This window comes from Babylonia areolata, chromosome 3 (assembly GCF_041734735.1).
Source record: "Babylonia areolata isolate BAREFJ2019XMU chromosome 3, ASM4173473v1, whole genome shotgun sequence".
In the NCBI taxonomy this organism is placed as follows: domain Eukaryota; kingdom Metazoa; phylum Mollusca; class Gastropoda; order Neogastropoda; family Buccinidae; genus Babylonia; species Babylonia areolata.
Window position 1 is genome coordinate 17,473,264 of NC_134878.1, and position 25,324 is coordinate 17,498,587.

A 25,324-nucleotide genomic window follows, 5' to 3' on the forward strand; every position below is an offset into this window, starting at 1 on the left:
CTGCTCTCAATCCTTCTCTCTCTCTCTCTCTCTCTCTCTCTCTCTCTCTCTCTCTCTCTCTCTACGCTTGCATAACGAACGAACGAAAGAACGAACGAACGAACGAACGATCTCTCTCTCTCTTTCTCTCTCTCTCTGTCTGCCTGACCTTCTACGCTTGCATAACTCTCTCTCTCTCTCTTCTTTTTTTCTCTCCCCCTCCCACACACACGCGCGCGAACGTACAGAGAGAAAGAGAGAGAGAGAGAGAGAGAGAGATGATAAGGGCAACAAGAAGGAAGGTGAGCGGGAGTAGAGGGGGCAAATGGTTGTTCACACCCGGAAAACACACATCTTCCATTATCATCACACGGTCCCAACGCTTTAGTGGAAACATTGTGAACGTCCCCCCCCCCCCCCCCCCCCCTCTCTCTCTCTGTCTTTCTCTCCCTGTCCTTTTTTTTTTTTTTTTTACCAAACCTGTTTACAAGCAGCACACATTCCTCTGTCCTTAATGATATCGCCATGGGATTAAGGAAACGTGCATGTGGTGTGTGTGTGTGTGTGTGTGTGTGTGTGTGTGTGTGTGTGTGTGTGTGTGTGTCTGTGCCTGTGTGTCTGTGTCTGTGTGTGTCTGTGCGCGAGAGAGAAAGAGAGGGAGAGCAGATAGGGAGAGAGAGCGAGAGAGAGACATAAGTAGAAGACAGGAATGCAGAAGAAAAAAGAGAAACAAAGAAATAAAATGACAAAAAATCTTAAACTTCTGAACGCCACCAACACCAAAATAAACTGCAGAAGGATTGGAGAGAGAGAGAGAGAGAGAGTCATGATAGAAATAAGTTTTTATATACATCTATTTATATCACCAGACATGAACAATTATATCGTGTCGAGATCAGATCTACAGGAAGAGGAAGAGACAGGAGATGGTTCAGTAATCTTGCAAACGCACACAAGCACGCACGCACGCACATGCACACACATACACACACACAAACACACACACATACACGCGCGCGCGCACGCATACACACACACACACATACATACATACATACGCGCGCGCGCGCGTACAGTATTACACAAATACAGACACACAAACACACACCAACACCACCACCCCTCATCATGCCAACCCTTACCGCTGAGCGATCTCCTCCTCAGAAGTGGTCGACTGCTGCTTCCGGCTTCCGCCCTGATGCTTGGGGTTGTTGATGGAACCCGTGTGCTTTCGGGGACCCCCTCCCCGAGAGGAGGCGATGGAGGTGGACAGACTCATCCTGACCGAGAGACACTGCGGATCCCCACAAACTCTGCTTCCAGACGTTCTCCGCACCTCAGTTCACCGGCAGGATGGGCTGTTTCTCAGAAAACGAAACGGTTGCAGAACTTGGTTGTTTCAGGCTTGGGACGTTCTACGCGATAGACAATAGACTGATGGTGTTTCCAGCCGAATGTTCCAGACAATGCTTCAGGAAACGCTCCTAAACTTGGTAATATTTAACTGGTCCCAGATCCTTGAGTGTCTAGATAACTTCCGTTACGAAACAGGGGAGCTTTAGTACTGAAGACTTAAGCAAAGCTTTCTGCCCAAAGACTAGGTGACCCTTGTAGCCAGGTGGTAGAACTTCAGTATCTGTGACTAGGGTCTTTGAAAACTGGCCGGATCGTGAAAAATGTAAAATCTCACTGAACAGTTCTAAGATTCTGACCCTGACGACGTAATTACTACAGAGACCAATTACAGCATGTACTGGCTCGGGATTTTGAAATCAGAGATTCAGTTATTCATAAAAACTGAGAGCTTAACCGAAATTCACTTGGTTGCTGAGAATGTGACTGGCGCAAAGATAAGATTCAATGGGCGAAAACGTTGCTCAGACCAGTAATCTTTTATTCAGTTCTGATGCCTGAATGAAATAGAGCTTGAGAAATCGTGTCGACTAAGTCGGGCAGCGAAAAAGTTCAAGAATTCAGAAATGGTGAATTTTAACCTCGGTGGATTTTGACGATCCAGAGAGAGGAAACAGGTGAACGTACTCACTGCAATATGAATGTCAGCTATCAGATGACACAGTGAGGAAAATGTCTTTACAGATCTTGGTGGTCTGGAACTATTCCCTTGTAAAATGATGACAGACAACAGCAGATGACGTGGATCAAGGCTCAGGTACTGGAAAAGACCACTTTCGAAAACTGCTGATAGTTCAGGGTAGATCGCGCGCTCTTCGGTGGTCGTCAATGGGAAGCTTGGCTCTCTGAAAACAATCAAACAATCAACAGGTCAATCAATCAGTCAAACAATATTTCAAGGAATCGGTTGAATTCAGTAATGTTTTTTTTCTGTCAACATTACCACTTTGCGCGTCATTCGAGTGCGATTAAGTGAAAACACAAAATAGTAGTACAGACTCGTCCGCGAAGAGAGTACTCGCACGTTCGACGATTCACGAAACATATTACTCTGAGGTTAAGGTCGAAGTCTGAGCCGAACATTTTTATTGGTCAATCGTCACATGCATCATGGCTTCAGTTGCTCCGAATCAGTCTAGATGGTCAACCAACATCTTCATTCTCCACACTACTAAATGTCAGTTCTTCACACACTTTCCGACAAAGAAAGACACATAGGAAAATAACTAATCATACCATCTGCTGTAATTGCACTAATTGCTATAGAAAAATATAACATCGATAGAATCATAGAACAAAAATAACCAGCTGTGTTGGACCAGAAACAAACAACAACTTTGGGTTTATTTCCTTTTTCAGTTCGGTCATACGCTGTTGGGACTGATACATCGATGGCGAAGAGACCTTCAATAAAATAACGAACCAGGCTGAATCCTACGGACTTGTGTGCTGAGCTAAGCCATTCATGTAACAGCCTGTAGACCATAAACTATCTTCAGAAAAAAATATCAACAACTGCACATGACCCACCTCTTCACACCTCCATTGTTCCTCCCCAACCCACCCCCACCACACACACACACATCTCTCTCCTTTCTCGCTTCCCGCGCCTCCTCTTCCTCATCCCCTCTCCCACCGGCCGCGACCGATCACCTCCCCACTCATCAAGACACACAGCCCACGCGGTGACGAGGCTGAAAATTGCAGTCTGCTTATTCAAGGCAATAGTACAGACAGCTGTTGTACGAAGGCATATTTACCATCCTCAATGATGGGGACCCTCCTCCCCTCTTTCCCTCTCCACCCACCCAACCAACCACCCCACCACTTCCTCGCCCTTCAAGTCCCCTATGCTTGGGTCGTTTGGCTGGCAAGTGATCAATGCGTGGTAGGCTTGCGGAGGTCTGCTTTGTGGACAGATTGTACGTATGTACAGGGAGGTTACGGGGCAAAGGCATTCATCTGGTCACGGTTTACCATTGATCTTCACTATTTGTTTGGTTCTTCTGCTTCGTTGTTTATATATTTATATATAACAACGAAGCAGAACCAAATAAATTCTCTCTCTCTCTCTCTCTCTCTCTCTCTCTGTGTGTGTGTGTGTGTGTGTGTGTGTGTGTGTGTGTGTGAGTGTGTGAGAGAGAGAGAGAGAGTGAGATTATTTATTCATTAATAGGCCTAGGCCCCTTATGAAGGGGTGAGTGACAACATGAATAATATCAAACAAAATGAAAATATCTAACCAACCATATATAACTATGCATATTACATAAACGAGGCAATGAAGTACAGCATCTTAAGATGTTACAGTATCCCTAAATATAAATGCCTGGTGTAAAAACAGTGCCAGCTTCCATATATCAGCATGTCTCGTGGATGACAATAATGAACTCAGTTTGAATAGACATGGCTGTCGATAGTACTTAGACGGTATATAGTTTTCTCTAATTCTCTAATTCTACAAAGAGCTAGACAACGAAAAACAAACTGTACCTCTTCTTCTTTGTCTTCTTTACATAGTGGACAAATTAAATCATTGTCAGTAAAATCTCTGTATCGAAAGTAATGTGTAGCTAAATATGACACGCCTAACCTAAATCTTGTTGTTACATACTTCAAATACATGTCCATGTTACATACCAAGTACTGTTTGTGCTTTTTTCTGTTCGTTCATCTATTCGTTTATTTCTTCACGCACTTGTTTGTTCCACTGGTACAACAGAAGGATGTGTCTTATTCCTACTGCTGTTGTTCTAAAGTTGGACAATAAAGACATATTCATATTACTGACGTTGTTGTGGCTATTATTATCTATTTGTTCATTTTCACTTTTTCATTTTTCCCATTCGTTTGTGTTGCTGTTTATTAGTTGTCACAACAAAAGGACAAGTCTTCTCTGTTCGCTTTCGTTTTCCTGACGTCTCGTTTGTTTTCCGATTTTTCTTTGTTTTTGTTGCTTTTAGCTTGTCTTTGAACAGAGGTAATATGTTCCAACCGGTAGAGATCAAAGACTCTCTTTCTCTCTCTGCGCGCGCGCGCGCGCGCGTGCGCGCGTGTGTGTGTGCTCGTGTGTGTGTGTGTGTGTGTGTGTGTGTGTGTGCTTGTATGTGCTCTCTCTCTCTTCCTCTCTTCCATCCAGCCTCTCTCTCTCTCTCTCTCTCTCTCTTCTGGTTTGATGCAGAATGTCGTGCTTCAAAAGAAATGTGCGCAGATTACTCAATAAATATCGACGAACATTAGATAAGAATGATTGTGACCGTTTTTGTAGGACTAGAAGAGAATATAAATATTTGCTAAAGAGAAAGAGAAAGCAGTACAACAATGCATTGTTGGCAGAATTAATAACATCCGTAAAAAAACAGAAAGAGTTTTGGAACACAGTACATAAGATTTCAATGAAAAGAAAACAACCACCTAATAACATTAGTATTGAAACATGGTATGAACATTTTAAGGCACTTCTAACGAAAGATATCCGTTCTAATGATACACTGCAATTGGGGAATGACGAAGAAGATGAAAACAGTATAAATCGTCCAATTTCTAAGGAAGAGATATTATTTTCTTTAAGAAAATTAAAGAATCGTAAAGCTGCAGGGCAAGATGGCATTATTGTGGAACTGTTAAAAAAATGCTTGTAAAGTAGAACCGATTTTGAACTTTTTGGTAACCTTTTTCAATTCTTTGTTTGATGGAGGAGTTTATCCTGATGAATGGGCTGAATCCATCGCCCTGCCTCTTTACAAAAAGGTGACGTGAATAATCCCAACAATTATACAGGTATTTCTTTCTGTGATACCAGCAGTAAGATGTACAGTACGATCATTAACCATAGACTACAGAGGAATGGTTTGAAGAAAATAATCTTACAGGAGAATATCAAGCAGGGTTTAAACGTAATTATTCTGCTATAGATCATATATTTACTTTGATGGCTTTTGTACAGAAACAGTTTTCCCTCAATCGTAAATAATATGTTGCCTTTATAGATTTTGAAAAAGTCTTTGACTCCATTAACAGAGCTATTCTTTGGCATATTCTCTTGAAAGCAGGTGTTAATGGAAAGCTACTTAAATGTGTGATGAGTATGTATAAATGTGTGAAAGCAAGGGTGAGATGTGGAGGCAACATGACTGATTACATACAGTGTACTACTGGTGTGAAGCAAGGAGACGTATGCAGCCCTGTTTTGTTCTCTCTGTTCATAAACGAACTGACCTCTGAAGTTCTTAGTCATGGAAAGCATGGTGCACAGTTTACTGGTGACTTCTTAGAAATATTTATACTTCTTTTGGCTGATGATATTATTTTAATGTCTGAAACAATTATAGGATTGCAAACACAGTTAAATAATTTATATCGAGCTGCTACTTCACTTCAGCTGAAGGCTCAATATGTCAAAGAGTAATATAATTGTGTTTTGAAAAGGGGGGGTATTTAGGAATCAGAGAAAAATGGACTTACAATGGAATACTTATGCCAGTTGTGAATGTTTATAAATACTTAGGAATTTATTTTTCGTCAAAACTTAGTTTTACTGTTGCATGTAAGCAGAGCGAAATATGCGTTTTTCTGTATCATGCACAAATTATCCAGTTTAGAAAATCAATCTTTTGAATTGTTTATGAAATTATTTGACTGTCAGATTCAACCTATTACACAATACGGAGCTGAAATTCGGGGTCTTTACGAATCAGCAATTCACTGCGAAAAAGTTCATTTATTACCATTAAAGAAATTTCTTGGGGTGACTATTAAAACACCTGACGATTTAATCTATGCTGAAACTAATCGATATCCGATATAATTATGTGAATTTGATTATCAGATGTATTTCTTATTGGTTAAAAATAATGCGAATGGAAAACGTAAGACTGCCAAGGAAAGCCTACAACATGTTACATGATTTGGATAATAGATGAAGAACTAACTGGGTGTCAAAGGTGAGAATAAAACTGCATGATTCAGGCTTTGCTTACGTGTGGCTAAATCATGGAGTAGAGGATATAAACGGATTTCTACGTACACTTCGCTCGAGACTAATCGACTGTCGTTGGCAGGAATGGTCGAGCCAAATCCAAGATAGTAATCGTTTTGATTTTTATAAACAGATTAATATGAGACATACGGTACCAGTTCATTTGGCTATGAATATGGATAGACATTTAAAATGTATCATGGCAAAGTTTAGATTTGGAATTTCTGATTTGTTTACGCATTATTACCGTTACAGGCAACATAAAGATAGTGACTTTATTTGCCCTTTATGTAAAAGTGCGACGGAGAGTGAACTCCACTTTGTACTTTGTTGTCCTGTGTTAAGTGATCTTAGAAATCAGCTGATACCTTCAAAATTTCATAGGCAGCCCTCCTTGTTCGCACTGTATTTGCTTATGTCATCCACTAAGGAACACGTTAATAAACAGCTAGCAATTTACTTGTATAAAGTCTTAAAGATTAGAAATACAATATGCAGTTGAGTGTGTGTTAGTTTTCCGCTTTTTGTTGTTCTGTGTGAATAAGACTAAATGCAGATAATGACTGTTTTTCTCATTTTCAGGTTACAACTGTGTTATGTTACATATCTGAATATATTACCTCTGTAATGTTTGTTTACATCACCCCTTCATGAGGGGCCATGGCCTATATTGAATAAAACATCCGTATCCGTATCCGTATTTCTCTATCTCCCTCTCTCTGTCTCTGCCTCTCTCCAAGACATGCAAACTTCTGTAATGTTAGACCATTTGTATTAATCACTTCTATGACTAGGGGCCGTATGGCCTTGACTAAGTACAACAAGCGTATCCTTATAAATATGTATACATGTCTCGCAGTCTGTGCGGGATGTGCATTTCCTCGACTACTGATGATCTGTTGCTTAATTTAAAGTGAGTTAACAATTCTAGCGTAAAGAATTGTACAAGCAAAACAACCGTCGATTGTACACATGTAACGTTATTTTCTTGGCTACTGATGATCTGTTGCTGAATTTAACAACTCTAGGACTACAGAAATGTATGAGTGAAGCAACCATCGATTAAACACACGTTACGTTATTCTCTTGACTACTGATGATCTGTTGCTGAATTTAACAATCCTGGGGTACAGAAATGTATGAGTGAAGCAACCATCGACTGTACATATGTTACGTTCACTGATCGGGGGTAATCACTCTGAGTTAAAAGCTCAATGTTACGATGGCTGGGAGTTCCAACCCGGACGTGAGAAAAATTGTTTTTACTCATGCCTCCTGTTTCCTTTCATACTGGGTCGATTTCAGTCAAGGCAGCATCGATGTGGGGGTGTTTTCAGTATGCTTTGGAGCACATCGGCTATTCATGTTGGACAGACTTCCATACATCCATCATGCGATCTCACCTCAAAAGGGTCGTCTGAGTTCAGGGTAGCACAGACAAGGTGTCAGTTTCTTTTCATTTCAAATCACATTTTCCTTTTCTCCAACCTCAAAATAATTCCTTGTTGATTAGCTGTCTTCTAAGTGTGTTCACCTGCAGCAACATTACTTTTGTGTTTTTCCCCACAGACAAAAATACGCAGTCTTTTGTATTGTTGATTTTTGTCACACTTCATTCACGAACCTGTTGATTTACATATGAATTTAACTTCCATCGTTTTGAAACGTAGTGGCCCACACAACTACATCACTTGGAAGTTGTTTTTCTTTTCTTTTGCTGTTTTTTTTTTTTTTTTTTTTTAAGTAATGCTGCAAGCTGCTAAATGCGCAGGGCTCTCAAGAAGAAAATTACAGACCATTTTTTTCCACACATAATTACTGGCTGGAGCAGATCTCCTGTCCTTACAGGTCAGCCAATACTTGAAAGTAGAAAACGGTCTGTTCCAGATTTGTACGCCCGCACCTAACGCCAGCAAACAAGCACACGTAACTTGACGCGCCGCGTGAAAATCATGACGCTGACCTGGCAACAGTCCTTTCGCACCGGCGGAAACGCTTGAAGTGCACGTGATGTCCGTGCGTACTGGCCGAGCAGTGGGTCTGCTGATCACTTTATTTACTGGCGTTTTATCATCATCCGTCAGTGCTGACCTCAGCGCACCTTGCACAACACGTTGCCTTCACACGGACCGGACTGCTGTGTTTGACTGGCAGCGGGAAAGATTCTTGTTCCAGTCTGTATTTGTCACTGTCTGTCTGACTGGTTTCTTCACTCTCTTGGTCCGTCTCTGTCTCCATTTCCTGTTTGCTTACATCTGGTCACTGAATCACTCCCAGTCAGTGACCTATCACTGGGCGAGTTAGCGCTTTATGAGTTAATTGCTTTGTGAGTTAATTGCTTTATGAGTTAATTGCTTTCGGTGAGTTAATCACTTAATCACTAGTCAGTTAGCTAATAACTGGATGAGCTAGTGCTTTATGAGTTAATTGCTTTGTGAGTTAATCACTTAATCATTGGTCAGTTAGCTAATAACTGGGTAAGTTAGCGCTTTATGAGCTAATTACTTGGTTATTGGTCAGCTAATAACTGGGTGAGTCAGTGCTTTATGAGTTAATCACTTGATTATTGGTCAGTTAGCTAATAACTGGGTGAGTTAGCGCTTTATGAGTTAATCACTTGATTATTGGTCAGTTAGCTAATAACTGGGTGAGTTAGCGCTTTATGAGCTAATCACTTGATTATTGGTCAGTTAGCTAATAACTGGGTGAGTTAGTGCTTTATGAGTTAATCACTTGATTATTGGTCAGTTAGCTAATAACTGGGTGAGTTAGCGCTTTATGAGTTAATCACTTGATTATTGGTCAGTTAGCTAAATAACTGGGTAAGTAATTACTTATTTACATCGCTAGTGGTGGAAAACACGTGCAAGCAGATAACTTTTCCTCATTCATTTACTAACTTACTTACCTACTTACTAACTTACTTATAATCATCAACATCTTCAAAGTTGTCATGACCTATATGACATGACCAATGGGAAAGCCGAGTGATGACAGTGTTGGACACCGCCATGGGGATTAAGCCAGGCCGGCAGTACAACAAGTAAGTTCTGGCGATTGGAGGAAACAAGTTTCCAATCAACCACGTAATATACTGGACTTGGTAGTGTCTCAGCATCTGCACGGAGGGGTTTCCGGATAAGAGAAAAGGAGACGGAAGATGGCGATTTTGAAGACACTTACATGCATACATACCTACATTCTCTCTCTCTCTCTCTCTCTCTCTCTCTGTCTCTCTCTCTCTTAAGTATTCAGTATAACTACATTTATATGCGTACATGTTTGTGTGTCTCTTAGAACAACGGCAGATGTGTAAGTCGGCCAAAGTGCTAATATCTTCACCGTTGGAAAATAAAGATTCATTCATTCATTCATTCATTCTCTCTCTCTCTCTCTCTCTCTCTCTCTCTATATATATATATATATATATATATATATATAGAGAGAGAGAGAGAGAGAGAGAGAGAGAGAGAGAGACAGACAGACAGACAGACAGACAGACAGACAGAGAGACAGAGAGAGAGAGTTGTTGTTGATTTTGTTGTTGTTACTGCTGCTGCTGCTTCTACTGCTGTATTATTTGTATGTTTATTGCAGCGCTAAAACGTTGTGCTGTTTGGTATTCTTTAGCTTTTCTCCCTTCGATTATTTGTTTATAATTCATTGAATCATTCAAACGGGCATGTTGTTTTTATTCAAAAGCTTTTCAGTGTTTTTCCGTGCCTGAATTTATATCAGAGCTTTTGTTGTTGTTTTTTTGTTGTTGTTTTTCTGATTGAATTCTACTGCACCCAGGGGATTCGAAAAAAAAGTCTCCTTTCTTGTTGTTTCAGCCTTTTCCCGTTGATTATTTCACACACACACACACACACACACACACACACACACACACACACACACACACCATTTTTAACAATACCCTTCCTGTAGGGAATGGCCAGATTTATGGCCATTTCCTCGGTTTAGGTTTTAGTATAGAACCATTCATGCTGGGTTTTCTTTTACAAGATATGTCCTTTAAGGATATCTGATGACAGATTCTCATTAATGTTTAAGTCTCGGGTGTTCGGATTAAATGAATAAACGAATACACACATAAACGTTTATATGAAGAAATATATATTGCTTCGTCATCCGTTGTGCTGCAGGCACTACGATGAATATAGTTTAAGTTGTCATGGTGTGTGTGTGTGTGTGTGTGTGTGTGTGTGTGTGTGTGTGTGTGTGTGTGTGTGTGTGTTTGTGTGTGTGTGAAGTCAAGTCAAAATGATCTTTATTGAGGGTAAAAGAATAAGCTTCTACAGCTTTTTTTTTCATCCTGCCCTCATCCTCTGTGTGTGTGTGTGTGTGTGTGTGTGTGTGTGTGTGTGTGTGTGTGTGTGTGTGTGTGTGTGTGTGTGTGTGTGTGTGTGTGCATATCTAGATATTCATGTAGCTATTTTACTATATGAGACTCACATTTTCACAGCAGTTTCAATGGTCAAAACGCATTGTCAACAATCGGTAACTTCTCCCATCAAACTAATGTATTAGATGGTGATCATGAAGTAAAAAGAAAAGGATCAATAATAATCATATAATGTCAGTGACATAAACTAGGCTCGAAAGATACAGATACATGAGATACTGCCCGGCGTGGGGAGCTAATTCAAGCACTGCCCACCACGAGGAATACTCATCTACCTCAGTAAATTTGCCGATCAGAACTGAACATCACAAAATATAAATAAACAAATGAACACATAAACACATAAAGAAAGTAAGAAAGAAAGTTCGAAATCATTACTGCCCGTCCGTTCACTCTCATAGTGCGTTAGCCAGTGCGGTAATGTCGTCATTCTTTCTATCATAATTTACCACACACACACACACACACACACACATACACACACGCATGCACACACACACACACACACACACGAACACACACACACACACACACACACACACACCACAACACACCACAACACAAACGAACGCCTGATCACAGGCTTATAAACAAGTCAAAGTGATTCTGATGGCATCTTCAGAATCCCCCCCTCAACCCCCCCCCCCTCCCCCATTACCTCCTCCCACCACCACCCTCCCCCTCCCCTACTGCCAGAGCACCAAAAAAAAAAAAATGGTACTCATCACACTGACGACCTTAGTTTCGTCCCCTTAATCAATGAACCTCGTCAAATCAAAGAGTTCTCAGTCCCCCGCAACGAGGGACGGTAAATGGTCAAAATAATGTCCCAGAACTGACCAGTCCCCCACAGTATATAAGAGATACCCTACTCTCATGGGAAGAAACACCGTGGTTCAACAATTTCCAAACTGAGATGCCAGTGAAGGCTGATGTTAAAAGAATAAGGAAGAAAATAACATTGAGAAAATAACAAGTAACAGATCATTTACATGCAATTCATCGTTTGACCCGGTCTCTCGGGTCCTAAAGAACGCGAGTACGAACAATATATATATCTTTTAATGCGTGAGTGGTGAAAGTGGTCAGCTCAGCTGTTAGGGAACTCGGAGCACTCTGTGTGTGTGTGTGTGTGTGTGTGTGTGTGCGTGTGTATGCGCAAGTATGTGTGTCTGTTGGCATGTGTTGTTTTTTGTGTGCCTATCTGTGCGTCTGTGTGGGGGTGGATGGGTGTGTATGTACGTATGTGTGCGTGCGTGTGTCTGTGAGTGTGTGTGTGTGCGTGTGTGTGCGTGCGTGCGTGCGTGCGTGCTTTGTATTGCCAAGTGAAACACACCGCTGGCAGATAGCATCACCTTTTCACAGCCTACACGAATCGGCGTCAATCCACACCGCTCGGTTCTTAGCCTCACTCAACCTTACCCACAGTACAGCTCTCACTCCGGCCCTTTCCCAATTCATCTCTCTTCATTCCTCCCTCCCACCTGCTCTTACCTCCACCCTCTCTGTCTGTCTGGTTGTCGGTTTCTTCACCCCTCCCTTATCTCTCTCTCTCTCTCTCTCTCGTTTCTCTAGTTAACTTTCCGGATAAAAAAAAAAAAGTACATACATTTTTCTCGACAACCCAAACGAAAACAAAATCACGCCACAACACCCCCCTCCCCCCGCCCCGTCCGCCCAATCCTCCTAACCCCCTGTCCACATCCCCAACCCTCCCATACCAAAAACAAACCCCACTCAAAAAAAAAAAAAAAAAAAAAAAAAAAAAAAAAAGAGAGAGAAAAAGGGAGATGAACATACAACCCACCTCTTCCACCTGACGTCTCAGTCCATCAAGTGAAGCACGAGGAAGAAGACGAACCGACCAACTTCATCCACAGAGACAGAGAGAGGGAGAGAAACAGCCCCTTCCAACAAACCACCGCAATATAACGAGCTGCACACAGACCGAGAGCAGAAGCAGCGGGCAGCAGCAAGGGGAAAGAAGAGCGAGCAGCAAGCCACCAGCAGGTACAGTTAACTCCGGAGTTCTATCACACACAGGCTTTTGGCTCAGTCTCTGACTAACGGATCAAAGTCGAACATTGAAGATAACCTAACAAAAAATAAATAAATAAATAAATAAATAAATAAAACAAAAAATAAAACGCACCTCCTCTACGCCAGCGTCACACGTTTGCAAACCTTCGTCGAACAGCGCTGCTTAGAAAGTTTCTTCTGTTTGTTGTTGTTGTTGTTGTTTGTTTGTCAATTTAGTTTTCTGGGGGTTTTTTCCTATCTCTCCTCTTCTCCCCTTCTGCAGCTGGCTGTGAGCAGAATACCAGCGCATCCACACAGACACGTGCGCGCGCGTGCATAGCCACCCAACAGCTGGTGGTATTGAAGAATGAAACGGCGCGCTCAGTCTCTGCCGGCGTTGCCGATGTCGCTGACTACGGCGGTACACGCACCTCAGTGGAACGTTGGGCTGTGCTGGGGGGAAGCCAGTCGTGCTCCTATATCAGGAGTACTCCTAGTGATTTTTGACGTTATCAATAATTAAGATGCTGATAATTTCTGTAACTTTCGAGAAATGATGGCCCACTATGCACAAATTATATGAAATCTTACACGCAGCTGTCAGCTGTGGGACTGTTTAACTTCTTTTGCGTGTCAGATAGGCGACTGGGTAACACTGTCATACGGATCTGAGAGGCCATGAACCTTCTGTGAGGGTCAACAGGCCTGGTTGGGATGAGAGGGCAAAGGCTCTCTGACAGTTTTTCACTGTATTTTCCAGTACAAAAAGAATAGCAGTTTCGTGTAAGTTCATCGTGTTCAAAACAAAAAGATCACTTTTGGTTATTTCACAATCGGAGTGGGAGGAAAAACGGAGGAAGAGAACAGAAAAGACTGTAAATGAAGGCATCAACAAAGGGCCACAAACTGACGCAAAATTTATTTGCAACATGTTTCAGCTTTCCCTCTGTCTTGTGAAGAAAGAAGAATGGACGGGGTATGTCTTGACACAGTCATACTCTCTCTGTGTTCAGTCCCACGTCCACATACCGCCTGACATAACTATTCAATCATTACTGCTTCGTTAACTTGCTTACTGTCTGTTTCCTAACACTGGTCTCTGATCGAGAACGATGCTTCTTGCAGAATGGGAATGAGGACCACGACCGGGTTGCATGAGCGATCTTAGCGGCGCTAAGTTTGCTTAGCGTTTCGAATTTTCCTACTTGTACCCGGATTCCAAACTCTTTTTTATATCTGATAATCAGTCCGACTATGACCATCAGAGCAACGGAGGAGGCAACTGCTGTCCCAACTATCTGGGCTAGAATTTGATTGTAGCAAAGAGTGTCTTGCCCAAGTTACACCCCCACTCTCTCGGCCAAGAGGGTTTTAGGACAGTCGGCGTTGGGGATGGTTCCCAAAGGCCAACGGTCTCCCAAGGCTGCAGCGCTAAGAGCCAGTGCAATCTTGCCTCCTAGTTTGAGAGTCATAGTCCTTCACAAAAGACTAAGCTGTAAATAACTTCCCACTGTAATGGAGAAACCATTGATCATACAGCTCTCATTTTGCTGTTGGCCCAGATATAAGCTTATGTCAGACTATGATACAAGCTGAGCGTTGGGCTCCAAACTCATAACGCTAAACAAAACACAGGGCTGTTCATAATGAGGGAACTGATGTCCATACTTGCCATCTGCTGAAGCCCTGTCTGGTATGCAAAGGTTCAATCGGCTAACCTGCCCAAGACAGAATGAACGAAGAACTGAAAGCTTTTCAACTCAAGCTGAACCTGAAAAAGGAGCGATGATAATTGTTTTATGCTCGTGCCGACCTTGTGTGAACTGACGAAATCATTATCTGCCTTGAGTGACACTGATGGAGGCTCAATCTGTCTCATTTTTGTTCTTTCTCTCAAAGGTTGCGATCACCAAATCACCAGATAATAAAGACTTTAAATACTTTCCAAGGTCATTTTTCTTATTTGAAAACAAATAGAAATAGAAACAAATGGAAAAAAAAAGCCTGAATCTTCAAATTCAAAGACACGTGGGAACCTGTTTTCCGGCTCAGTTCATACTATGTGATTGTTCTACAAAAAAAAAAAAAAAAAAAAAAAAAAAATCCAAATGATTGAAAACAAGACATAGGAAATATTTTACTCCATCTACTGTTTCCTTGAATAAACTCTTGAAGACGGAGTATTTCTTATAAAAACAGGGTTTTTTTCTATAAATTCAAGCAGTTACGGATGGACTGCGCCAAATGACTCCTCTAATTAGACGTCCACTGGTCGATCAGAGAACGAAAGGGGACGTAGAAGAGGTGATAACTCACACCTCTCAACATTTCTCAAAGGACTGGCACAAATCTCCAGAATCATACTGACAGAACCGCAGCTTCCCCGAATAGCGGAACGCACTGTCTGGAAGAAAATGACATCTCTGGGGATTGCGAAAATTGAAATTGCCAGGAAAGGAGCAGGGTCAGGGGTCACTGAAGGCCCCAGACGGGTTTTCTCCTTTGTGGAGGTCAAAGGGCGGTCATCGGGAAGAAAGTCACAGGAGGGGGGGGCGGGGGGAGTCACAAGATTAGGTACGGGGAAAAGTCACAGATTTAGGAAGAAAAAAAGTCCAAATGACTGTACGTGCTCACATTACATTCCTTTACCCAAATCAAAAGCGGGTTTCTTTTTTTGACTGGGGCATTGCATGCGCATGGCTGTTAATTCAGCTAAACTTGATCTGACATGTGCTCAGATCTCTCTCTCTCTCTCTCTCTCTCTCTCTCTCTCGTTTCAGTTTAGACAAGTCAAGCTGCAAATGCAGTTTGAGCTTGTTCACATACTTCAGGGATACAATGACATGTCATAAGCTTCGTATTGTCAAAGGTTCATGTGGCCACAATTTATCAATTTACACTGCTACGTGTGGTTTATGTCAGAGCTTTTTAACAAAAACCAATCTGGTTGTGCATTATACGCTTTTCTACATTTTGATTCACTGACTTTGATTTTTTGTCCTCATGGAAGTGATCGAGTTAGAGCAATAATGTTGTCCAAAATTGTGCCTTAAATCAGTTAAATGTTATATTCCACACTGTGTAGGTGGAACATCAGACAGAACTGGAGAAATGTCAACTGGTCTGGAATTTCAGAACTTCTAGTTTTCGCTATGACTTTTAATCTGTGACTCCCCCCCCCCCCCCCCCCCCCCCCTTCTAATTGTGTGAGTTTCTCATATCTTATTTTGTGACTTCTTTCCTTGACCTTTTCCCTGTGCCTTTCTTTCCTACAATCGACGGGGCGATCCCTCTGACTCTGAAGATCGTTTGACACAAAAAGGGGAAAATGTTTTCCAAATGCTTGTTGTTTAAGTCGACACATTTTTCGTCAAATCAAATTTTACATAGAAAGGGAGAACCAATCACATATGATATAGCACACACACACACACACACACACACACACACACACACACACACGGGCAGACAAACATACACACATATAGCTAGCTAGCTAGCTTGCTAGCTTGCTAAATAGATAGACAGATAGATAGACAGACAGATAGATAGATAGATAGACAGACAGATAGACAGACAGACAGATAGATAGATACAGTGTGCGTGACAGCCTGCAAGCACGCGCGTGTTTGTGCAAAGTGGGAGAACGACAGACGCCAACGGAGAAAATGGTAGACCATAGTCAGAGAATAAGAAGAAGAGGGGGGGCTGGAGGAAGGGGGAATGGAGAGAGTTAACTGGGTCTCGATCTGGGAAGAAGAAAAAAGAAACATCACCTGTCCTCTCCTTCAAGAAAAACAACAACAACTGAAAATCACCAAAAACAACAACAACAAAACTGTAACAGGTAGTGGGAATTCCCATCTCGCAGTGCTCACCACGACTCCTGCCGTGTTTCATTAACTCTCTCCATACGAACGGCGAAAGAGACGACGTTAACAGCGTTTCATCCCAATTACCATCATCAAAATATTGCAAGCGGAAGGCTCTTATACTGAAGAGGTGATTGTTGACAAAGAATACCACAGTTCTGACGACGGAAGCTAAAGGTTGGGTCATTCAGACACCCACTGGACATCCGAGGGGTCTGTGTAGAGGAAAAGAGAGGACTGGCCGTACTGAGTGAGTTAACGTGGAAACTGGATGTTCACCCCTTGTACACAGGCTTTGATAACTCACATCCTCCTATCACTCAGTGAGATGAGGGATATTGATTCGTGGCGGAAGATCACTCGAAGGACGGAAGATAGATATCTAATATTCTTTTTATCTTGTTGATAGTAATATCGAGATGACAGAAACATGTTTATTAATAGGGACCACAGCTACCCACTTCAATTCAGTAAGATGAGATGTGGGAAACAGTCAGTTGCTTCTGTGGTCAAGTATGTAAACTTAGCTGCCTGCTTTGTACAACAGGTGTTAGTCGCCGTTCTTTCCTTCCGACTACTAATCAGGTATACAGTACCGTGAAGACACTCATTCCGAGTCCCCCATATACGGCCACACCCAGGTTCGTCTGTCACTGTCCCGGAGTCGGCAGTCCACAGGGAACTATGGGAATTAGGTCGCCAGGAGGCCGCACACAAGAGGAGACCCTATACTGCTGCTGAGTCACTTAGGATACCACCTACTATTGCCCCTTACTGACAACAATAATGGCTTAGTCGCGGGTCCAGACTGTGTTTAAAATACACAAAAAGCGCAAGAAAGCAACACAGAAAAGTAAAAAGAAAAATAATAAAGTAAGCCTGAAGCAAAATGTACCATTGCACTATGAACTGGCTTATGTATATGTAAAAAGGTGGTTGTTGGTTTGATTCTGATAGAAGAGAGAGAGGGGAGCAGACAGGGGGATATAGGATCAACTAATGATGCACTCACTCACTCTCTCCTCACATCAATAGCAGGGCCACATGGAGTGGTTTTTATAGAGTGTTTACTTTACAATGTACATGGAATCAGCACACACACTAAGCAGTTCACCCTACACCTAAAGCAGCACCTATAAGCAGCACTAGTAAAAGTTCACCCTAAACCTAAAGCAGCACACCTGGAACACAAACACACAACCAAAACCAAGGTCAGATAAAATCTCAAATATCTGGACATCACTGACATAAAAGGCCTATACCCTCTCAGCACCTTTCATCACATGTCCACCAGTAAGCACTACTCTCACACAAAGATCTATGTGAGGTACAAGCTTCATCAAGCTTACCTGCCACCAGCAGTGACATACCAATTACCATACTGTGTACAAAACATATCACTGACCAATACAACCCTGTGTTCCAACTCATGTTACCCATCATTCAACTTAACTGTGTGCTACCATTACCAAACAAATCTCTTTGTCTTCACAAAGTATGCCACCGACACAAGTACATGAAAGGAAATCATTACTTCCAACATATCTGGTAAACAGCAATGTGCAACAACATAGCACTGACCCTCAATGCTCTCATAGTTTGCCAACTCACTAATCACATTACAATGTTCCTTCCCACTTTGTCTGAACAAAGTAAACCACTGACACAAAGCACAACTCCTACACATGTTACCACAACTACCAATAAGTCAAACATGTGTTCCACAACACTTGCTGCTACCCCCATGTGCACACACACACACACATGAAAAACCCTCAACACACACTGACAATGTGTTAGCCTATAGATCTGTTCAGTTCACACTGAACCAACACCACCTACTATCTACAAAACAAGTATGTATACATCAAAAATACAGAACAAGATATCTGTAACCAAATAGAAGGGGGGGGGGACTCAAAAGATTTAGGCCAGTACTTCTCTCAGTGGGTAGCTTTCACACATTAACCCCTTTTCTTTCCACAAGCCACAAGATCAACTTAAACTGGCTGTCCACTGACATAAAACATAGTTTCCCAAGACAACTAAGTTATCAACACAACATAAAACCATTACAAGTTGTGTACTCACAGCCTAACAGGGATTTTCCCTGTTCCTCACATCACTGATCAGTCAGTCACCCTGTGTCAGTCAGTTCTTCTGGGAGACAGCTCAGAACTGGCTGTGCTGAGTGGTTTTATCCCTTCCCACAACATACTATGCGTACTAATTCAAGCTACAACACTCACTCCCCCAACTAACTGAAATAACCAATCTTTGCTTGTCCTAATGACGCTATGTGAATGACTGACAGATTCACTACTTGATCCCAATTCGTCCAACTCAACAGACTATCTGATTCGCTACAATTCAACCCACTTGTCTATACACATTCTATGATGACAACTTCACCCGTTTACGTCACAAAGAGATTGGGGAGACAGGACAATACAACTCTCGGCATGTTAGCAGCCTAACATGCCGGCTTGATCAAAGTTCACATTAGCATAAATTTTCCCTAGTTTTCGTTCCGAAGTCCTGCCATCTACGTCAGCTGCGTTTGTGAACGGGGAGATGGGGAACGACTTGAAAGACAGGCCGCCACAAGGGACGTTCTGCTCAGCACGGGAAATGCGGCAGACGTCGCACAACCGCACGTGTTCCTACAACTGGGACTGGTGACGCGGTGTCGCGGACCAAAGGCGCCGACTAGGGAGTGGGGTGAGGAGGTGGAGGGGTGGATTGGGGGAGGATGGCGTGGTGTCGGCACAACCTCAAAGACTGGACTTGGGATGGAGCGGGAAGGGAGATAAGAAGGAGGGGGGGGGTGGGGGGGGGGACAGAGTGTGGGTGGTGGGGGGTGACACTGCTGGCACACTATAACACCCACCCCCGGCTTTTGAATGCAATGTCCTCATTGCTGCTGACCACATGCTGACGACTGCCGTCATCAATTAATGCTAATGGGGAGATTAGTTCTCTAACCCAAAAATTAGCAGAAACATAAACATGTGAAAATGAAGACATTACAGGACAAAAGAAACCACCAAAAATATATTTCAAAATGATACAGCTGTACATAACTCCATAACCCAGAAAAGCATACAAAAAAAAATCAAACAGGGAGCTACACAATGCAAAAATCAACACAGTGTTCCAGCTGACACAATCAACAACCACAAGCCCTGGAACGGAGGAAAAAACACAAAACAGCATAGCATGACATATACAATTTTCCTCATTTCCAATATTCCCCTAGCAGGCTTCAGCAACAACTCCAGCCAGTGCCAGATGGCTTGCACGACTCCTGTCCCTAGCTCTAACCCTACAGCTTGACCCTGACAGTTTCCCAACCCTGTCAGTCTGAGCTGGGACCATGGCACCTGCACATGTCCCGTGCACCCCAGGCTTCGGATGAGACCTGGTGCCAGTTTCACACAAACCAGTTACCACCGGTCTGTGTGACCGTCCGGGAGACTTGACTGCATCCTGGCAGTCTCCATCACCTGTGCCCTCCCTTGTGGCACATGTACCAGGAACACCTGCATCAGGTGGTATGGGCAGCAGCACCCATTCACCCTGGCAAGGATCATCCTCACAGTCAGCTATTGTTCTGACTGGAGTCTTTTCATTCGGACTCGGATCCTGCCTCCTGAGACTATTGGGCAAGTCTCTATGGTTCTCATTTTGGGAATCTTTGTGTTTTTCCTTGGGGAGAACCTTACCCACCTTTGGGGAAATCCCATTTCCCACCACTGACTGACCTTTCCCTTTCCTACCTCTGTTCCTTCTCTTCCTACCCACAGCACCTTTCCCTATCACAGCCCCATCTCTCTGACTGACTAAATCTGACATTAACCCCTGCATGGACCTAATACTCTCTTCTAAACACAACAGTTTGTCCCCTAATTGTGCTGTCTCTTCCCTGGTTTGTTGCTGTTGTTGGTCCTCCTCTAGCTCTCGCTGCAGCCTCACGGCTTCATCCCTCGCCTGAATGAAGGTGGTCTGAGGCTCCCTCCTCAGTATGTGGCGCAGCTCCCTTTTCAGCAGGGGGTTCCGGAGGCCATCGATGAAGTGGTCCCTCAGCATCTCGGCGGTGAGGGCCCCAGTGCTCTTCATCTGGATGGTTCTCTCAAGACTCCACAGAGCATGAGAATAGTCCAAGGTGGACTCCTCTGGCAACTGCTCCCTGTAGAAGAATGTGGACAGCAATGTGGTGACATGCCGCCCATCACCGAACACCCCCAGCAGAATGTCGATCACCTTCTCTGGGGTGTTGGTCTCCTCAAGGTCCCGCAGTTGAACTTCTCGCCTAGCGGTTCCTTGCAGATGGCTGTAGATGAAGTAGGCAGCCATCTTGTCTCCCATGGGGTACGCAGCCAGGACCCGCTTCACCTCCAAGATGAAGTCCTCAGCCGACATCTCACCTGACTCACCAGTAAACACTGGGAGTGTGGGTGCCACGTACCACCCCATGGGAAATTCCTGCGCCACTGTAGTTGGGGTTGTCATCTCTGGGCTGTTACTGGGCTGTGTTACCTGGCTGTGTGCTGCTTAAGTCCTAACTGCTTAACCTGCCTATTGTCAGTAATTCACTCTACCTTAATGATGCACTCACTCACTCTCTCCTCCCATCAATAGCAGGGCCACATGGAGTGGTTTTTATAGAGTGTTTACTTTTACAATGTACATGGGAAATCAGCACACACACTAAGCAGTTCACCCTACACCTAAAGCAGCACCTATAAGCAGCACGGTAAAATTCACCCTAAACCTAAAGCAGCACACCTGGAACACAAACACACACCCAAAACCAAGGTCAGATAAAATCTCAAATATCTGGACATCACTGACATAAAAGGCCTATACCCTCTCAGCACCTTTCATCACATGTCCACCAGTAAGCACTACTCTCACACAAAGATCTATGTGAGGTACAAGCTTCATCAAGCTTACCTGCCACCAGCAGTGACATACCAATTACCATACTGTGTACAAAACATATCACTGACCAATACAACCCTGTGTTCCAACTCATGTTACCCATCATTCAACTTAACTGTGTGCTACCATTACCAAACAAATCTCTTTGTCTTCACAAAGTATGCCACCGACACAAGTACATGAAAGGAAATCATTTCTTCCAACATATCTGGTAAACAGCAATGTGCAACAACATAGCACTGACCCTCAATGCTCTCATAGTTTGCCAACTCACTAATCACATTACAATGTTCCTTCCCACTTTGTCTGAACAAAGTAAACCACTGACACAAAGCACAACTCCTACACATGTTACCACAACTACCAATAACTCAAACATGTGTTCCACAACACTTGCTGCTACCCCCATGTGCATACACACACACACACATGAAAAACCCTCAACACACACTGACAATGTGTTAGCCTATAGATCTGTTCAGTTCACACTGAACCAACACCACCTACTATATACAAAACAAGTATGTATACATCAAAAATACAGAACAAGATATCTGTAACCAAATAGAAGGGGGGGGGGGACTCAAAAGATTTAGGCCAGTACTTCTCTCAGTGGGTAGCTTTCACACATTAACCCCTTTTCTTTCCACAAGCCACAAGATCAACTTAAACTGGCTGTCCACTGACATAAAACATAGTTTCCCAAGACAACTAAGTTATCAACACAACATAAAACCATTACAAGTTGTGTACTCACAGCCTAACAGGGATTTCCTTGTTCCTCACATCACTGATCAGTCAGTCACCCTGTGTCAGTCAGTTCTTCTGGGAGACAACTCAGAACTGGCTGTGCTGACTGGTTTTATCCCTTCCCACAACATACTATGCGTACTAATTCAAGCTACAACACTCACTCCCCCAACTAACTGAAATAACCAATCTTTGCTTGTCCTAATGATGCTATGTGAATGACTGACAGATTCACTACTTGATCCCAATTCGTCCAACTCAACAGACTGATCTGATTCACTACAATCACTGAGATCGTATTTACATAGAGCGCGCGAGGCGCTGCGTGAGCGACGCCACAGCCGCGCGAACTTTCGGCCATTTTGGACACCTACCCGTACACCGGCCTTTTGTAAGAGAGTGACAACAGAGTACAACAATGTCCGGAACGTTTTGTGCAGCTTGGGGCTGTTTCAACAGACAAAAGAAAGGGAAATCTTTTCACAGGTTCGTACCTATAATTTTCTTGATATTAATGAGTAAAAAACTAAAGAAAGGATGATTGACTTTACCCCAAACATCCTGGGAAATTTGCAAAAGTATGGTTGTCTCAGGTGACTGTGTTTGTGTGCGTCATTGTGTGTGTAGGGGTGTGTGTGTAGGTGTGTGTGTGTGTGTAACTGTTGGTGGTGGTGGTGTGTGTGTGTGTGTGTTGGGTTATGGAGGTCTTACGACTGTCAGTTTGTGCGTGTCTGTATGTAGGCCTATGTGTGTGTATGGTGCATGATTCGGTGTGTGCAAGTGTGTGTGTGTGTGTGCATGTGTGTGTGTGTGTGTGTGTGTGTGTGTGTGTGTGTGTGTGTGTGTTTATTATAACCTTAAGTATAAGGGAAGTAAAAGTGTTTTGATGAACACTCCAAAATAAACTTGAATTATTCGTGTTTTGTAATCAGATTCCCGAAGGACGAAGAGAGAAGAAGACAATGGGTTGCAGCCCTGAAGAGGGAGGGATTTCAAGCTACCGACTACTCCAGGATCTGTGGTGACCACTTTGAAAAGCAATGCTACAATCCGTCTGGCCTCTTGAAACACACAGCTGTTCCCACCCTCTTTAACTTTCCTGCTCACTTGCAAAAGGTAATATTAAAATTCATTTAGAACATCTCTTCTGCATGGGGTAGTTTGTATATTAAAATATTATTTATTTTTCAGAATGCCGCACTTTTCTTTTACCTGCATGAATTACAACAAATCATGTTAAAAATGAACTAGAATCCCCTATAACCCCTACAAAATGAAACGTATTAAGGAAATTAAGTCAATCTTACATGTGCATTCATCTTTTGATAAATGACCATAAAAACGCCTGTGTGTGTGTGTGTGTGTGTGTGTGTGTGTGTCACTGTGTGATTGTCCGTGCATGTGTGCGTGTGCACGCGCGCGCGTGTGTGTGTGTGTTCATGTGTATGCATGCATAATTGTGTTTGTGTGGGTGGTGGGAGGAGGGAGGGAAGAGCGAGGACGGAATGGATTGGGGGATCCTAAGCAATAAATTTTATTATCATCATCCTGCTTTGACGATACACACATGTCAATAAACACAGACGAGCTCTAAAAACAGCTGTTTAAAGATGGAACATTTTAGTGGTTCTAGTGGTATGTTTCAGTTTTAAAGTAATTTGTAGACACTATATCATTGTATAGAAATCATAACTGGTCACAACTCTGTTTCAGGAGGTGAAACCACGGAAAAATCCAGCTCCAAGAAACTTGACAACTGAGTCGTCGATGCCCATGTCTTCATCTCCATCTTCATCTACATTGTCCCAACCTGAAACGGGGGCCCCTGGAACAAGTGTTGCCAAACAACACAATTCTCTCATCACGGGAAAATATATTAGAAAGCAAAGGAACAAACTTGTTCTCTTCAAAAACCAGTAACGTCTGTCCTAGAGACATGCATGTGCAAATGCACCTGACAATTCTTCACCTTGTGTCAATCTTTCTGGTACATTGTGATGCTACAATCTGTTAATTCACTGTGCCTTCTATGGCGTCCTTTACCCAGAAGAACATACACACAGTCATCCGTTTTCATGGTGCATACCCATGACATAAGGTTGGGGCTCGAACTTGTTCTGTTTGACTTGTGCTGTCTGATTCTGTTTTGGTTCTTTGTACTGATGTATGTCGAAAATTCCTTGTCCTATGTGCATTTATGAAATTGACTCTGAATCGCATTTTTTCTTTGAGTGTAATGTTATAATACTCTTGAGAAGTATGTGTATTTTTTTTTTAGAAAAAGGTTTTGCGAAAAGGAGAGATTTCGTTTGTTGTCATTTGAAGACTGGAGATTTCGTTTGTTTGTTGTCATCTTATTACACATTCCTTTGCTACAGTTATTTAGGAAACATGCAAATTAGAAAAAAAAAGATATTTTTCTGACAGTTAATTCACTGAACTGAAATTAGGTCAATTTTTTTGGTGGTCAAATATTATAATTGGAAATTTTGTGTCTGTTTGTGTGTGAACGCGCGCGCGCGCGTGTGTGTGCGTGCGTCTGTGTGTGTGTGACTGTGTTTGTGACTGTGTGTGTATATGTGTGTGTGTGACTGTTTGTGGGAGGGGTGGGGGGGACTGTATATATTATAATGCGAGAACACAATAAAAATATGAATATATTCCCGTTATACTTTTTCTTACCTCCATCCTCTGCCGTGACTCATTTTGAAGCTCACACACACACACACACACACACACACACACACACGCACAGTCACACACACACGCACACAGTCACACACACACACACATACACAGAGTCAAACACACACAGTCACACACACACACAGTCACACACACAGTCACACACACACGCATGCATGCATGCATACAAACACAAACAGGCACTCAGACGCGCGTAAACACACACGCGGGCGCACGCACAGTCTTTTCAAGACTGAGGTAGGATTAGACAAGTAT

The 25,324-nt window shown here is 42.8% G+C and overlaps 1 long non-coding RNA gene across 2 annotated transcripts in view; it reads right to left on the reverse strand.

Moving 5' to 3' along the window:
- The window catches only part of LOC143279786 (uncharacterized), a 151,802-nt gene extending 138,717 nt beyond the window's left edge, over positions 1–13,085 (reverse strand). The window contains exons 1-2 of one of the 2 annotated variants that reach the window (XR_013054952.1): positions 12,931–13,085; positions 1,122–2,237 (exon numbers count right to left, since the gene is read on the reverse strand). This is a non-coding gene — a long non-coding RNA (uncharacterized LOC143279786). Of the gene's footprint in view, positions 1–1,121; positions 2,238–12,585 lie in introns of both variants that reach the window. The other variant, XR_013054951.1, reaches the window with a different exon arrangement.
- Between the last annotated feature and the right edge of the window lie 12,239 nt (positions 13,086–25,324).